Genomic DNA, 18,883 nt, shown 5'->3' on the forward strand with positions numbered 1-18,883 from the left:
GCACAGGAAGGTCATGTTTTTATATTTGACAAAGACTGTTGTTCTATTTATTTGAGAAATAAAATAGTCGCACGTGGTTTTATGATTGACAGTCTCTATCATTTGCATATGGATGTATCTATAAATGTGTCTGAGCAAGTAGTGAATGCCAAAGGATCCAAAAGATCCAGGGATGAAATAAACCAAAAATATTTGTGGCACCTCAGGCTTGGCCATATTGGAGAGGATAGGATGAACAAAATGAATAAAGATGGGCTTCTCGGCTCATTGACTTCCGAGTCATATCCAGTTTGCGAGTCCTGTCTTCAAGGAAAAATGGCTAGATTGCCCTTTGTAGGACAAGGGAAGAGGACCACTGAAATACTTACCCTAGTACATACAGATGTATGTGGCCCATTCGATGTGCTAGCTAGGGGACGTTATTCGTACTTCATTACCTTTACCGATGATTATTCACGGTATAGGTATGTGTATCTTATGAGACACAAGTCTGAATCTTTTGAAAAGTTCAAAGAGTTCAAGAATGAAGTAGAAAAACAAACTGGAAAACCTCTTAAGGCTCTTCGATCAGATCGAGGAGGAGAATACCTTAGTGGGAAATTCCGGGACTATCTCAAGGACAATGGCATAGTCTCACAATGGACTCCTCCGGGTACGCCTCAACTCAACGGGGTGTCAGAGAGGAGGAATCGGACCCTATTGGATATGGTCAGGTCCATGATGAGCTTCACTGATTTACCTATGTTTCTTTGGGGAGATGCCTTACTTACCGCAGTATATCTACTGAATAGAGTTCCCTCTAAATCCGTTCTTACCACACCGTATGAGATATGGCATAGTAAGAAACCAAGTCTTGGTCATCTCAAGATTTGGGGATGTCCGGCCCACGTCAAGAGACTACAGGCGGACAAACTAGAGGCTAGGACCATAAGTGCTCGTTTTATAGGATATCCTAAAGAGTCATTAGGATACAATTTTTACGTCTCAGAGGATCACAATGTGTTTGTGAGCTGTCATGCCATCTTCTTGGAAAACCAGTTTATCCTTGATAGAGGCAGTGGGAGGAAAATTGAGCTTGAAGAGAAAGTCTCTGAAAAGCAACGAGTCATGGATCCTATTGAACCCATTCATACAGAGCCAGTACACGCTGTCCCTCGACCACCTCGTAGATCTAGTAGGGTCTCCCATCCTCCCGATAGATACTTAGGTATACTAGAAGAGGATACCGAGGAAATGTTCCTAGTGGGAGATAGGGATCATACACAAGATCCCAAAACCTACGATGAGGCGATATCTGATATCGATTCCGAGAAATGGCTGGAAGCCATGAAGTCAGAGTTAGACTCCATGCATTCCAACCAAGTCTGGACCTTAGTAGATCCACCAGAAGGTATTGTACCTATTGGATGTAAATGGATCTACAAAAGGAAAATAGGTTCGGATGGAAAGGTAGAGACCTTTAAGGCAAGGCTGGTGGCGAAAGGGTATAGTCAACGCGAAGGCATTGACTATCAGGAGACCTTTTCACCTGTAGCCATGCTGAAATCCATCCGAACATTGCTTGCCATTGCAGCATTTCATGATTATGAAATCTGGCAGATGGATGTGAAAACTGCTTTCCTGAATGGATATCTTGATGAAGATATCTATATGGAACAGCCTCTGGGTTTCACTTCCAGTGATGGAGGTCACAAGGTCTGCAAGCTGCAAAGGTCCATTTATGGACTAAAACAAGCATCTCGGAGTTGGAACACTCGTTTCGATGACGCAATCAAAACGTTTGATTTCATCAAAAACGAAGAGGAACCGTGTGTTTACAAAAAGGTTAGTGGGAGCGCTGTCGTTTTTCTCGTACTGTACGTGGACGACATCCTCCTGATAGGGAATGATATTCCCATGCTAACCTCGGTCAAGGTCTGGTTGTCAAAAGAGTTCTCCATGAAAGACCTTGGGGAAGCATCCTATATTTTGAAAATAAAGGTCTGTAGAGATAGATCTAAAAGGATGCTTGGCCTATCACAGAAAATGTATATAGAGGAAGTGCTGAAAAGGTTCAGCATGGAAAACTCCAAAAGGGGTCTTTTACCCCTTAGGCATGGAATTCATCTCTCCAAGAAGATGTGCCCCAACACATCTGAAGAGATTCAACGCATGAGCAAGATTTCCTATGCCGGCAATGGGGAGCCTCATGTATGCCATGCTATGTACACCCTGATATAGCTCTTGCTGTGAGTGTCACAAGCAGATATCAGTCAAATCCAGGTGAAGAACACTGGACAGCTGTGAAGAATATTCTTAAGTACTTGAGAAGAACTAAAGATTTATTCTTGGTTTTTGGAGGATTATCAGAGTTGAAGGTAGAAAGATACACAGATTCAGACTTCATGACTGATGTCGATGATAGGAAGTCAACATCTGGATATGTGTTCTTGTGCAATGGTGGTACGGTAAATTGAAAAAGTTTCAAACAACCGATCATTGCTGATTCTACTATGGAAGCTGAATACATCGCCGCCTCCGAAGCTGCTAAGGAAGGCTTCTGGTTCAAGAAATTCATTGCGAAATTGGATGTAATGTCATCAGATGCCATAACACTCTACTGCGATAATAATGGCGCCATAGCCCTTGCTAAGGAGCCAACGTCTCATCAGAAGTCCAAGCATATAGAGCGGCGCTTCCATCTCATACGCAACTATGTTGAGAAGAAGTATGTCGAAGTGCAGAGAGTAGACTCCGCGGACAACGTGGCAGACCCGTTCACTAAACAGCTAAGTCAGCAAAAGACTGAAGTCCACCTTGAGAAGATGGGACTAAGATATATGACTGATTGGCTTTAGTGCAAGTGAGAGATTGTTAGATGTATGCCCTAGAAGCCAATTTTGGCTGACACATTATTAATTCTAGGACATAATTTGTACTTGACTTTATTATTATTGAATAAAAGAAAGGCATCTTTTTTATTCATATTATTATTGTGTCTATGAATCGTCCAAGGAATTAATAAGATGATGATGCATATTCTCAAGAGTTGAGAATTTGAGCCATGTATCATTAGTGATTAATTTCTGAACGCTCCTGATCGATGGATCATCACGAGGACGGTGATCGATCCGATGAGATCAGTGCACAGATTACTTTCCTTATGGATGGACGAGACTCGAGTCCACAGTGTGGCGACACTGAAGTAATAGTGCAGGTGCTTGTTAAGAACAAGGGTACTCAGCGTGACCAATACAAGAAGTCACTTGGATGTCTATCCACTCGTCAGTGACTTGTTTGATGTTGCAGTAGTGTGACTGGTCCTTTGACCTGCGGTGCTTCGGCTACTCACAGTGAGGTTATTGTAGTTTGACTCCACACATACATGGTCTCTAGCATATGGGTCCATGCAGTGTAGATTGGCTGCAGTAAGTTCACTGTAGGAGTAGGGTATGCACCTATAAGGAATCTATCGACCTTGATAGATAAGGAGATATCCTATGTGATTTATAAGACTGAGATCGTAAGACCTCGGCCGGGGCAGTATGCACAGTGGAGAAAGAGTTTTCCACTCTCGAACTCAAGTTGAATAAATCTTCACATATGACAGACGATGGGGTTTGACGAGTTGTCCATGACCTCCGTCCTGTAGGGATCCACGATAGTAGGACTGTATCACATGATAACTGCACCTAGAGGTTCATCATTCTATTCTACTGGGTAGCCACTACATGCTGCTAGGTGTCACTGGTGGATGGTGGGACTCACAGAGATTATCTCGATGATCGATAAACCATAATGAGTAGAGTTGGAATCGTTCCAATCCATTGAAAGAAGTTTTCAATGATATTATGATAGAGATCATAAGATATCTTACTACCAGTCAGAGTAGAACCTATAGGGTTACACACACTAGAAGTATTGACCAATCCGATGGTTGAAAAGTGATTATGAATCACGAGTAATCAATTCGATTGATAAATAAGTTGAAGAAGGAACAATGCGAATTAATTAATTGGACTTGAAACAAGAGTCCTACTTCGAGTAGGATTCCTAGAGTCCTAATTGGATTAGGACTGGGAATCCTAGTTGGAGTAGGACTGGGATTCCTACTTGGAGTAGGATTCCTACAATCCTAATTAGATTAGGATTTTGAATTCATCTTTGGATTCCTACTTAGAATAGGATTTCTAGAAATCCTAATTGGATTAGGACTTCGGATTCAAATAGAGTCCTAATTGGATTAGGACTAAAATTAAATATGTCCTAATTTGGATTAGGGTTTCTTAAGTCACAATTAATTATTAATCTAATGAATCAATAAGACTCCTAATTGGATTAGGATTGAAGAGTTCAATTGAGTCAAAATTGATTTAAGTTCTAATTGGATTAGGACTTACCTAGATTCGATCCAAATTGGTTCACGCTTGGGCTAAGCCTAATTGGATTAGGGCTTGACCACATTAGGGCATCCCAATCCTTACTTAATAAGGATTAGGGCAACCATGAAGGAGGGGCTCATGCCCCTCCTCCTTTGATCCTTTGGTGCGGCAACAAAAGGGGCCGGCGCCCCTCTTGGTAATACATCAAGGGCTCCTAACTTGTAGGAGCCCTAGATGGTTATAAAAGGAGGGCAAAGGGGCCGGCGCCCTAAGTGATTCTTCTCCCCTCCTTGCAGCCGTAGCCACCTTCTCCCCTCTCCTTGGTTCAGCCACAAGCAAAGGGAAGAAAAGAAGAAGCCTTGGCGGCCTCCTCCCCTTCCCTTCCTTCATCCAACGCAGGGAAAAGAAAGGCTGTAGTAGGGGCTTTGGTTCTTCTTCAAGATCCCTCCTTCTTCTTCCTCCTCTCAAGCACAATCAAGGGTTGATTGAAAGAGAGGAAATCAGCCATCAAAAGAAGTCTTTGCAAGGGAGCTAGCACCCCAGGAAGACTAGAGAGCTTTGATCGGATCTCTGCTTCGTGTGGATACCCGTAGAGGCCGGACACTTGAACGGCTTCAAGCGAACCCTCTTCCTAAACCACGAACTCAGATTTGCGGTGATCATCTACCCGCACAAGGTGAAGATCTGATCTTCTAATGTTTTAAAAGTTTTAATTCTTGCCTAACTACGAACGGTTCATGAAACAACGTTCATGCGATGAACGTCGATCCCGCACATGCCTCTTCCGCTGCCATCTGATTTTTTTTGAAATATCAGCGGCATAGGCGGGTTCCCAACAGTGAGAGTTGTCGACTGATTGCTCGTTACACAGAAAAATCACCACAAGAGTAAAAGTGCACAATTTATATATCTTTTATTAAAAAATAAAAAAAATAAATAAAAAAAATTCTGTATTGACCTTGAAAAAGACAATAGTGTGAAAGCCGTCGTTGTAAAAATTCGAGTAAACTGGAATATTACAGATAAAGCCCGTGAGGTACTAAAGTAAACATCCACAACTCTCGAAATCCTGCAGATAATATGATTTTGAATCAGTGAGCTGGTCCTTTCGACCAATCCTTGGAAACTACTAGTATTAGCAATATTTTGGAGATCCGAACCCTTAGCTTGTGTACAGTCCAGATTTCACCGAGCACTCCAGTATAAATGAGTCTTACAACTCCCTAAACTGAAACTTAATGACTTTAACTTAGATTGCATACTAACCTAGAATTTGGACTGACGTAGTAATTAAAACTTTGTGTGCTTTTGAAATTTTTGGCACTTATGCATTTGAAACTAGCTTTTATGAAAAAAAAAATTCTTTGGGTAGAGACAGCAGTTTGTGGGTATCTGAGTCGGAAATCCTCACGAGATAAAACTCATCCACTATGACCACCTAGGGGTTTAAAGCCTTGTTGCATATGATAAATGCAATCGCGATGCCTGCGAAAGTGAGTTAGAGTTTTTCTTTTCTAATTTTGCTCGAGGAATAGCAAAACATAGGTTTAGGAGTGTGATAAGTGCTTAATAATGTATAATTTAGTTATCTTTCGATAGCACTTATCAATGTTCTTAAACTGATAAATACGTATTTTACCATGAAATTGAATGATCATTGAAATAAATTTAAAATATGGTAAAAAGTAAATAATTTTTTTCTTAAATCAGACTCTGAACTTGTCTCTCTCTTGTTTGCAATCTTTCATGAAAATTACAGGAAAACATATAAGGAGGAGATTGTGTTAACCTGGTTTGGTAACCTGATAGAGTTGTAATCAAGCTAAGGTTATAATTAAATGGGTTTTGGTCCTAATTAGATTGAAAGCTATAATTAATTATTTTTGTATGGAGAAAATGTTTGATTAATTTTATTAAGTCACGGTCCTGTTTTTAGTTTTGTCGAGTCCGGTCTGAAGCAGTTTAGCAAGAATTGAATTTAAATAACATTGGGCTCAAGACCAAGTTCAAGCAAATTAAAGATCATAACCTACCTCAAATCCAAAGCCAATTCCCAAACCAATCCTATTCCTTTCTCGCGACCACTATCCAAGCAATCCAACGGTTCAGAAACTCCCGTCTCCGCATCACGTTTCCAAACTAAGCAAAATAGAGGAGATCCTTGTTTTAAATTCATATATGCCCATTTTCACGTCAAAATAAAGCAAGAAAAATAATTTTTCCCAAAAATTACTGGAATCACTGTTCAGGTGAACAGTATTCCGAGGTAACACTGTTCATATGAACAGTGTTCCGTGAAAAACACTGTTCATATGAACAGTGTTACAAAAATATATATATATATATAAGCCACTGTTTATCTTCTTCCTCCCTCCTTGCATCAGGGCCGTCCACCTTCCTCCCGTCGATCCCGCGTCGTGCCCACCGCGTTCATGCCATCTCCTCTTCCGAATTTCCAGCTCCTCCGCCATCAACTACGTGCGGCATCTCCTCTTCCGGATTTCCAGCTCCACGCCGTGACCAGCGCCTCCGCACGGCTGCCATTCTGAGCATCCGAGACAGCATCGCATCCCAGCGTATCACGCCATGGATCCGACCACTTTCTTCTTCCGCTCCCCCCAGCATCCTGTTTCTCCGCCATCAGTCGGTGCAGCCTCTCTTCCCAGCTCCTCCGCCATCAAATCTCTGTGATTCAGCCTTCTCCGCGATCATCGTCTGCCCAGCCGTCCGTGATCAGCTCGTCCAGCTCCTTCCATCGATCCCGCGGCCATCTCACCTTATCTCGTCTACACGTCAACCTCCCATCGATCCAGCGGCCAGGTCCATTGATCCGACCATCTGCATTCAACACGACGCTCCACGGATCATGCTTTCCTCCCGAGATCTAGCCATTCGCCGTTTTCGCCCGCGAGCTGCCCTCCAGCATCACGCCCCGAAATCAGCCACCCGTGATCTCTTCTCCCTTTCCGAATGAGCACACTGGATGACTATAAAAGCAGGGGGGCGTTCGGTGGCAAGGGGAGCCGGGGGGTTGTGAAAGAAATAGGGAACCCCTGTTTCGGCGAAGAGAAGAAGAGAGGTTCGGTTGGGAGAAAAAGAAAAGAAAAGAAAAGAGGGGGGGGAAAGAGAATAGTTTGTGATATTTTGGGAATAATGGGAGGTGAAGGCTTTCTTTTGAAGATGGGAGGTCGTCCGGAAGCCATGCTCGGCTAAACGTCTAGTCTAGGGCTGGATGAAGACCTAGTAATGTTACAGGACATTGTAGTTCTTATTTTCTTTATTATTTTGGAGCTTGTTTAAATTCTTATTATCAATGAAAAATCCTTTTATGATGTTTAAACTTTGAGCATGCTATTTATTATTCATGTTGCTTAAAGTAGTCTAAGATAATCCATGCCTAGGAAGATGAGGTGTACTGCACCCTAGGTTAGCATAATTAGGTAGACACTTCTTGCTATTCCGAAGATGGATTTTCTTAAAACTCTTTATGCTTTTATTTTAAAAGGCTTGTAGCCAATATTGCATGCCTCTCCAAAAGATAAAAAAAATAAAGAATACAAACCCTGGTGTAATGCTATGTGGTGGACTCCAAACCCTAGATCCATTTATTCTGATAAATTCTAATTCGCACTCATAGTTTCATTTAGTTAAATCAAGTTAGCAAATTCTTCTTCGTGATTTATTTTTAAAAGAAAAATAACTTATCTCCAATCCCTGTGGACCGATACCCGTAATCACTATCCTACAGGATACGTGCTATTGCGTGGTTTATTTTTGAAATTGAAATAACCGATCACCATGGTGATCTCAGGTCTAAGGATCACTTGCACAACTCCCACTATAAGAACCATCTTTTGATAATTAAGTAAGAATCCATAAGATGTTCTCATGGTTGGTCATTTCAGTGAACTCATTCCTCTAATGAGCACCCACATCTTTGTATTAGTGTCTCACACAAGTGATTATGAGATCAATCACCCTCTACATCGAGCATACATAAGATGTGCCAGTCTTTCCAGTAATATTGATCCCCGACTCAATATACCAATTTGACTGAAAATATTCTAAATTAGAATTTTAAAATTTTAGGACTCACTAGTATGATGTCATCATAATCCTAAAACCAATGTCCTAATTTATGGGGTTCATCATCCAATAATAAAACAGATAAGCAGCAAATGATGAAACACAATGCCTTTATTGATATATATCGAGTGTCAAAGTATATGATTTGGAGGATTACAAAGAGAAACCCATCAAATGTTTGGCTTATAGGGCATCTACTCTTTCATTGAAGAGTGTTGGAGCGTGGAAGCTTTGGAATGCATCGCGGGATGAAGCTAACAGCGGAAGAATGTGGCCCGATTGAGACGGATCGGGATCTCTTCCACGCGGGCGAACGCACGGAATTGAACGTAGACAGCTGCATCGCGGACGCTGGGAGAGGCTTCAGGGGCAAATCGTTGAGATTCAGGATGCTGGATGCTTCGTGGACGCACGGGAGGCTAGCGATGTTTTGATGCATCGCGGGATGAAATCGGGACGCAGGGAGAAAGACCTGATCGCGGCATGATTTGATCACGGATCTTGGGATGCGGACGGGGTCTTGAGAAGGCTGATGTGGTTGGAACTCGGGAGAGCTGGCTCACAGACGCGGCAAGGATGCTGAGGTGCTTGCGAACAGCTGAATCTGGGCTCTGTTCTGCAGCTGGGAAGAGATGAATTTATATAAAATAATGATAAAAATTATAATAAATTATAATAAGTGCTAAGGATAAAATATTTAATCATGTAAATGTTAACACCTATTATTTATCATTATTTTGCTAGCATTAGGCTAAGTTAATTGGTACTTTGATCGCACTTTTGTGCTCTCATCAAAAACCACTTGCCTCGAATAGATGAACTGTCTCCCTTGTAGGGATAAAGCTTGCTTAAACATCAACTGAGCCAAAAAGTGAAATTGGTGCAACTTTCGGTGATCTTCGTCCTATTGAGCTCGAATATCCCTAGGGGCCAACGTCTAATTGATAGTCAACTTTAAAGACCATGCAATAGCACGTATCTGGTTGGATAGTGATTACGGGTATCGATCCACAAGGATTGAGTTACAGTTATTTTCTTAAAAATATTTGAAAAAAAAAGAATTTGTAATTAAACTAAGCAATTTAATAAGAAATGCAATTAAAATAATATCAGTTGAGAGAACCTAGGGCAAGGAATTCACCACTAACATCGAAACAAGGGTTATTTGTAATTTATTTCGTTCTTGGATTATTATGCAAATTGGCTACTAGCCTAATAAGTATTCAAAAAAAATCTCACAAAAGTAATTTAGGAACATTCATCTTCGGTTGGCATGAAATGTCTACCCCAAACTAATGTGGCAGGGCACTGCATCTTCCCTAAGCATGGATGATCTTTTATTAATTTCGTGGTCATGAAGAATAGTTGTATAAATGTCATACTTAAAATCACAGAAATTAAATATGAAATAAAAGAAGATATTTATTAAAAATAATAAGTTCATACAACCCCAAGAATAGAAATAAAAAAATATAAAATCCTTATCCTTTTGCTAGGGCTGCATCCAACCCTAGTGAAGAGCTTAGCCTTCCATACAGATGCGAACAGCTGCACTGCAGGGGGGCTTCATGATGATTGGCTCTCCCTCCTTCCTCCCGTCGTCTCACTCTCCCTCCTCAAGTAGGATATTCCAAAGTGTTGCCGAAGAGAAGTGGATCCCAAGCGAAGTTGATTCCTTTGTTTCACACCTGGGTTCTTATAGGCTGCCAACTCCCCCTCGCTCCTCTGTTTTGAGTTCAAGATAAGGATGGAAAGCAGATAACTCTTGATCCTTGGACGCAAAGCTGGATACAAGCTGATCCGAGAGCGGTTGGGAACGCGTTGAACAAGAAGATGATGATGAAAAAGGGACTTGATGTCTATCCGGATGCTGGGAAGCTTGAACTCGGCTGTCCGTTGGATTCGGCTGGAAGTGGTCCCGAAATAGGAAAATCCGTGAGGCTCGAAATGCTGGGAACGGACGCGTAGGTTGGCTTGATCCAAGGATGCAGATGATGGCGTGGACGTTGAGAAGATCCTGGTTTTGTTCCGAAGCAGGGGGAGATCATGGAAGCTAGGGAGAATCTCGGATGGGATGCTGGGAAGGTGTTGGATTTGGTTCGGAAGAGGGACAAGGCTGTTCTGTTTTGAGGCAGGGGATAATGTGGATGAAGCTCACGACTAGGGGATTCGTGGACACGACTGGGACGCTAATCCTTGGAGCTCGGGGATGTTGCCGTTGGCTGGACGGGATCCATGGATGTGGAGATCGTGGGATCCATGGGCGCCTTGGCTTTATCCGTGGGTGATGGAAGTTCATTGCAACGGGATGAAGGTTGACCGAAATATGAAATTTAGCAGGATCAATCCGAACTGATTCAAGGGGTTGACGCGCTGAAGATCGCACGCATGGGGTGAGCGGAAGAAGAAGAAGATGGGCAGTTGTTCAGCTGGGAAGTCTTGGGATGAATCCGAAAGAAGATTATGGCTCTGATCTGTGATGAAGAGAAGGTGAGGAACGACTGGATCAGGATTTGTGGACGATGGAATAGGGGCTGAGCTTGCCCGTGGATGATGAACGGGAAGGCTGGGAGCTAGCAGAATCTAGTTGGGATAAGGATTGGTCAGTTTGGGAGGAAGGATTTTTAGCAGGAGATGAAGGATTGATCTGTTGGGGTGAGGGGATTGCTGGGATTTGAGTTCATCCTGTGGGCGAAGAGGAGGATCACATATGGCTTGTTCCTAAACAGGGGAAAAAAATGATGTGGAGGGAAGCGGAGAAATTGGTGGTTGCCGGCTTGGTTCTGGCTAGGACACGGAGCAGGGGAGGAGACACGTGAACTTGGGGTGGCTGTTAGATGTATGCCCTAGAAGCCAATCTGACGGACACATTATTAATTCTAGGACATAAATTTGTACTTGACTTTATTATTATTGAATAATAAATGGGCATCTTTTTCATTCATATTGTTTATGTGTCTATGAATCGTCCAAGGAATTAATAAGATGATGATACATATTCTCAAGAGTTGAGAATTTGAGCCATGTATCATTGGTGATTAATTTCTAAATGCTCCTGATCAATGGATCATCACGAGGACGGTGATCGATCCGATCAGTGCACAGATCACTTTTCTTCTGGATGGACGAGACTCGAGTCCACAGTGTAGGGACACTGAAGTGATAGTGCAGGTGCTTGTTCAAGAACAAGGGTACTGAGCGTGACCAAGACAAGAAGTCACTTGGATGTCTATCCACTCGTCAGTGACTTGCTTGATGTTGCAGTAGTATGACTGGTCCTTTGACCTGCAGTGCTTCGGCTACTCACAGTGAGGTTATTGTAGTTTGACTACACGTATACATGGTCTCTAGCCATATGGGTCCTTGTAGTGTAGATTGGCTGCAGTAAGTTCACTGTAGGAGTAGGGTATGCACTTACATGGAATCTATCGACCTTGATAGAAGAGGAGTGATCCTATGTGATTTGTTAGACTGAGTTCTAAGACCTTGGCCAGGGCAGAAATATAAAGTGGAGAAAGAGTTTTTCACTATCGAACTCAAGTCAAATAAATCTAGACATATGACAGACGACGGGATTTGACGAGTTATCCATGACCTCCGGTCTGTAGGGATCCACGATAGAAGGACTGTATCATACGATAACTGCACCTAGAGGTTCATCATTCTATTCTGCTGGGTGACCACTACATACTGCTAGGTGTCACTGGTGGATGGTGAGACTCACAGGGATCATCTTGATGGTCGATAAACCCTGATGAGTTGAGTTGAAATTGTTTCAACCCATTGAAAGAAGTTTTCAATGATATTGTGATAGAGATCACAATATATCTCACTACCAGTCAGAATGAAACCTATGGGGTCACACACATTAGAGGTAATGACCGATCCGATGGTTGAATGCGATTAGGAATCACAAATAATCAATTAGATTGATAAATGAAAACCCGCTAAGAGTTAGTGGCTAGAAGAAGGAATAATTGCAGTCGGATTGTAATTTAATTTAATTAATTGGACTTGATCATGAGTCCTACTTGGAGTGGGAATCATGGAGTCCTAATTGGATTAGGATTTCAAATTAAGTTAGAATCCTATTTGGAATTGGATTTCTAAAGTCCAAATTGTCTTAGGGCTGAAAATTGAACAAGTCCTGATTAGATTAGGATTTTCTTAAGTCCTAATTAATTTTAAATTTAATCTAATTAATTTCATGACTCCTAATTGGATTAGATTGAAGAGTTCAATAGAGTCATGGCTCAATTAAATTCTAATTGGATTAGGAATTGGAGGAAATTGAAATAGGTTCATAAAAATCCTATTTTGACTAGGATTGGACTCATACAATAGACCCAAATTAAAACCCCCTTTAATTTATTCAAATAACAGATTTAAATGAACTTGAGGGAGGGGCCCACGCCCTTCCCCTTGGGGTGTGCGTGGGAGAAAGAGGAGGGGCGCACGCCCCTCCTTGTTAGCCAAAAAGAAGAGATAAAGATGAGTTCCTAAAAAATAGGAACTCATCCTTATCTCTTAACTAATTAAAAGGGAAGGGGATTTTGGCCAGCATTTTGATGGGTTTTCCTTGGCTTTCACGGCAGAAAACCTCCTCTCCCATTCCTCCTTCCATCTGCAAGCAACAAGGGAAGAAATCAAGGGTGATGTGATCTCCTTCCCTTTCTTCTTTTGGTTCTAGCGCAAGGAAAAGAAAAAGGCTGCAGAGAGCCTTTATTTCTTCTTCCTTGGCACTTCCTTCTTCTTCCTCTTCTCAAGCCAATCAAAGGTTGATTCAAAGGAGAGGACTTCAGCCATCCATAGCCATCTCTGCAAGGGAGCTAGCACCCCGGGGAGATACGTAGGCTTCGATCGAATCATTACCTTGTGTGGATACCCGTAGAGGCCGGACGCGTGTGCGGCTTCCATCGAACCTTCTACAAATCCACGTGAATCAGATTTGCGGAGACCATCTACCCGCACAAGGTGAAGATCTGATCTTCTTAAGGATTTTAAAATAGTTTAAAATAATTTAATTCTAATCTATCTATAAACGAATGGTTTTAAAATATTTTCATGCGATGAACGGATCCCGCATAGTTTTTCCGCTGCAATCTGAAAATTATTTCAAATTTTCATGGCATATGTGGGATGCTAACAGTGGTATCAGAGCCATGGTTATGTAGATTAAGATTAGAATTAAATTTTTCAAGGCATTTTAGATCTGAAATTTAAGGGATTATGCTTGCTGAAAATTAAGTATGCAGAATTTTCAGCTTGCTGTTTTTCTGCATACTAATTAATGGATGCTTAGATTAATGATTCTAATGCATTAATAATGTGATTACAAATGTTTAGAGTCAAATCTAGCATGATCAGCAAGTCATGAGATGGAATAATCAATTAAATTACAGATCTGAAAATAATTTTTTTATGCATGTGATGCGTATGGTGATGATCATGGATGGACCCTTTGAATGTGCTGAAATGTTCTGCGATGTTCTGTGATGCATGTAATTTTAATTTTCAGATGCCTGCGTGCATCTTAAATTTATGTATTAGAGACCTACGTGTCTCAATGAAAAAGGTTGTAATTTTATTTTTATTTTTATTTAATTTTTAAAGCAATCTGGGATGTAATCTGTGATGTGTGTTGCACGTCGATGGTTGATCGATATGTACATCAACAAGCTCAACATGCGCGGATCAAGATCAAGGGTTGATTGAAGATGGATCAAGGAGTTGATCACAATTGGACCTAGAGGATCAAGATCGAGTCAAGACATGAAGACGATCATACCAATTGACGTGCATGTGCTTGTAAAATGACCCCATCCTGGATCCATGATCATCACCATTTAATTTTATTTTTGATAAATGCCTGGATGTTTAATGCTTATGATTATGCGGGTAGACTTATATTTGCATGAGATGTGAATACGCGATCGAGTGAGACCTAAATCGAAACCTCCCTAATTAGTCGAGGGTGAACCAACATAAGTTAGTCATATTAGATTAATTGATCTAATTGGTGTCTAGGCAAGCCTATAAGGTAGTTACTTAATTAGGACCTTACTCTCTGAGTAAGGGGAGCCTCCCACCTGCTTACCTGGCCAATTATTCGATTACCTCTTATGAAGAACTCAAGTTGCTAATACTAAGACTTGATTATGCAATATTAAGTCCATAGGTCTTCCACCGTAGTAGAGCTGCTAAGGTCTTTTCGGTGTTGATTTGTCTCGGCTGGACACAGTGGGCAAGTTGCATCGGGGGACTGGATCTCTCTATTAGACATGAGATGTTGTGGGGTAAAGGTGGGGTTGGGCACCAATAACTGTTAGGTGAGGACCCAATGACGACTTTATTTCTGCGGTTATATGGTGGGTCTGACTTAACTAAGTAATGGGACCAATAACTGTTAGGTGAGGTCTTCATCACTTAGAGACCAAGTACCACTGTAATTTGCTTGAGAAGCATTGTACAAGAGTTGTACACTCATCCATTTATATGTCACCAATAACTGTTAGGTGAGGCGGCATGTAAATCGGTGAGACCGCAGTACCCACTAAAAATCCTAGTCGCGTAGGGTTTTCGTTTCTCCATCAGGGGAGTATGAGGGATTCGAAAAAATAGTGGGAGTATATTTGTTTTAAAAGTCCCTAGAACAAATTAAGTTCAAGTACAAAGTCTAACTAGAATATTTACTCTCTACAGATCACAATGTCAGCTTCAAACCCTTTGACCCGAATCCTTGAGACCAACAAACTGACCGGAACCAACTATAAAGACTAGCTTAGGAACCTGAAAATTGTTCTGAATTGTGAGAAAATAGGGTATGTGCTCGAGAATGATATCCCTAGGCTACCAGCACGTCCTACTGATGATCAGCGTGAGACGCATCAGAAGTGGACTGATGACGATATTAGGGTCAAGTGCTATATCATGGCATCCATGACTAACGAACTTCAATGCCAGCATGAGAACATGAAGACTGCTAGGGAAATACTGGCTTATCTGCAAGAGTTGTATGGTGAGCAGAGCCGCACTGCACGCTTTGAAGTGTCCAAGAGGCTCTTCAAGGCAAAGATGCGCGAGGGGCATTCTGTCCATGATCATTGTCTGACTATGATCAAGGACCTCGATGAGCTTGAGAAGCTCAGTATGTCCATGCATAAGGAACTGCCGATAGATCTGATCCTGCAATCCCTTCCTGATTCATTTGGTCAGTTTATAGTAAACTACCATATGAATAAAATTGAATGCACGAAGACCGAGTTGTTGAACATGTTGGTAACTGCTGAAGGAGCCTTGAAAGGTTCAAGGGGCTCTGTTCTGGCTGCTAAGCTGACTTCTGGTTCCAAGAGAAAGTCTACTTGGAAGAAAAAAAAGTCTGCAAAGAAGCACAAGAAAGACAAAAAGCCTAAGAAGGAAGTTCATAAGAAAAAGGCTAATGACAAGGAAAAATGTTTCCACTGCAACGTCAACGGCCACTGGAAAAGGAACTGCCCTTCATACCTCGAGAGCCTGAAGAACAAAAAGGACACACCTTCTGAAGGTATGTTAGACTTGCTCGTAATTGAAACTAACCTTACGGTTTCTTCTACTTCTAGTTGGGTTATAGATTCTGGTTCTAGTGCTCATCTGTGCACTACTATGCAGGGTCTAAAAGAAAGTAGGAGGCTGGCGGAAGGTGCAGTGATCCTTCGGGTTGGCAACGGGGCAAGAGTTGCTGCTGTAGCTGTGGGCACCTACCCTCTGCGATTACCGTCTGAATTTAGTTTATTGCTTAGAGACTGTTATTATGTCCCTGCTGCTAGCAGGAATTTGATTTCTGTTTCGTGTTTAGCACAGGATGGTCATGTTTTGTCATTTGACAAAGACTGCTGTTCTATTTATTTCAGAAATAAATTAGTTGCACGTGGTTTCATGATTGACAGTCTTTATCACTTGCATATTGATGTATCTGTGAATGTGTCTGAGCAAGTAGTGGATGCCATAGGATCTAAAAGATTGAGAGATGAGATAAACCAGAAGTATTTGTGGCACCTCAGGCTTGGCCATATTGGAGAGGACAAAATGAACAAATTGGAGAAAGATGGGCTTCTCGGCCCATTGACTTCTGAGTCATATCCAGTTTGTGAGTCCTGTCTTCAAAAAAAAATGGCTAGATTACCTTTTGTAGGACATGGGGAGAGGACTGCTGAAATACTTACCCTGGTTCATACTGATGTATGTGGCCCATTTGATGTGTCAGCCAGGGGTCGTTATTCATACTTCATTACCTTTACCGATGACTATTCACGATATGGGTATGTGTATCTTATGAGATACAAATCTGAGTCTTTTGAAAAGTTCAAAGAGTTCAGAAATGAAGTAGAAAAATAGACAGGAAAAACCCTTAAGGTTCTTCGATCAGATCGAGGAGGAGAATACCTTAGTGGGAAATTCCGGGACTATCTCAAGGAGAATGGTATAGTCTCACAATGGACACCTCTGCGTACACCTCAACTCAACGGGGTGTCAGAAAGGAGGAATCAGACTCTATTGGATATGGTCCGATCCATGATGAGCTTCACAGATTTGCCTATATTTCTTTGGGGAGATGCCTTATTATCCGCGATTTATTTATTGAATAGAGTTCCCTCTAAATCCGTTCCTACCACACCGTATGAGATATGGCATGGTAAGAAGCCGAGTCTTGGTTATCTTAAGATTTGGGGATGTCCGGCCCATGTCAAAAGAATGCAGGCGGACAAGTTAGAGCCTAGGACCATAAGTGCTCGTTTCATTGGATATCCTAAAGAGTCATTAGGATACAATTTTTATGTCTCAAAGGATCACAATGTGTTTGTGAGCCGACATGCCGTCTTCTTGGAAAAATAGTTTATCCTTGATAGAGGCAGTGGGAGGAAAATTGAGCTTGAAGAGAGAGTCTCTGAAAAGCAACAAGTAATGGATCCTATAGAACCTATTCACATAGAGCCAGTACACGTTGTACCTCCTCCACCTCATAGATAAAGTAGGGTCTCCCATCCTCCCGATAGATACTTAGGTATACTAGTAGAGGATACAGAGGAAATATTCCTCATGGGAGATAGGGAACATATACAAGATCCCAATATCTACAATGAGGCGAAATCTTATATCGATTCCGAGAAATGGCTGGAAGCCATGAAGTCAAAGATAGACTCCATGTATTCCAACCAAGTTTGGACCTTAGTAGATCCACCAGAAGGTATAGTACCTATTGGATGTAAATGGATCTATAAAAGGAATATAGGTTCGGATGGAAAGGTAGAGACCTATAAGGCAAGGCTAGTAGCGAAAGGGTATAGTCAGCGCGAAGGCATTGACTATCAGGAGACCTTTTCACCTGTAGCCATGCTGAAATCCATTCGAACATTGCTTGCCATTGTAGCATTTCATGATTATGAAATATGGCAGATGGATGTGAAAACTGCTTTCCTGAATGGATATCTTGATGAAGATATCTATATGGAGCAGCCTTTGGATTTCACTTCCAGTGATGGTGATCACAAAGTCTGCAAGCTGCAAAGGTCCATCTATGGACTAAAGCAAGCATCTCGGAGTTGGAACACTCATTTTAATGATGCGATCAAATTGTTTGAGTTCATCAAGAACGAAGAGGAACCGTGTGTTTACAAGAAGGTTAGTGGGAGTGCTGTCGTGTTCCTCGTACTGTACGTGGATGACATCCTCCTGATAGGAAATGATATTCCTATGCTAACCTCGATCAAGGTCTGGTTATCAAAAGAGTTCTCCATGAAAGACATTGGGGAAGCATCCTACATTTTGGGGATAAAGGTCTATAGGGATAGATCTAAAAGGATGCTTGGCCTATCACAGAAGATGTACATAGAGGAGGTACTGAAGAGGTTCAGTATGGAAAACTCCAAGAGGGGTCTATTACCCCTAAGACATGGGATTCATCTCTCCAAAAAGATGTGCCCCAACACATCTGAGGAGATTCAACGCATGAGCAGGATTCCTTATGCTTCTGCAATAGGAAGCCGCATGTATGCCATGCTGTGTACACGACCTGATATAGCCCTTGCTGTGAGTGTCACTAGCAGATATCAGTCGAATCCAGGTGAAGAGCACTGGACAGCTGTGAAGAACATTCTTAAGTACTTGAGAAGAACTAAAGATTTGTTCTTGGTTTTTGGAGGACCATCAGAGTTAAAGGTAGAAGGATACACAGATTCAGATTTTATGACTGATATTGATGATAGAAAGTCTACATCTGCATATGTGTTCTTGTGCAATGATGGTACGGTAAATTGGAAGAGTTCCAAACAACCGATCATTGCTGATTCTACCATGAAAGCTGAGTATATCGCCGCCTCTGAAGCTGCAAAGAAAGCCTTCTGGTTCAACAAATTCATTGCAGAGCTAGATGTAATGCCATCGGATGCCATCACACTCTA

Source organism: Phoenix dactylifera, chromosome 6 (assembly GCF_051530095.1).
Source record: "Phoenix dactylifera cultivar Ajwa chromosome 6, Ajwa_hap1_PhDact_Kaust_v1.1, whole genome shotgun sequence".
Classification (NCBI taxonomy): domain Eukaryota; kingdom Viridiplantae; phylum Streptophyta; class Magnoliopsida; order Arecales; family Arecaceae; genus Phoenix; species Phoenix dactylifera.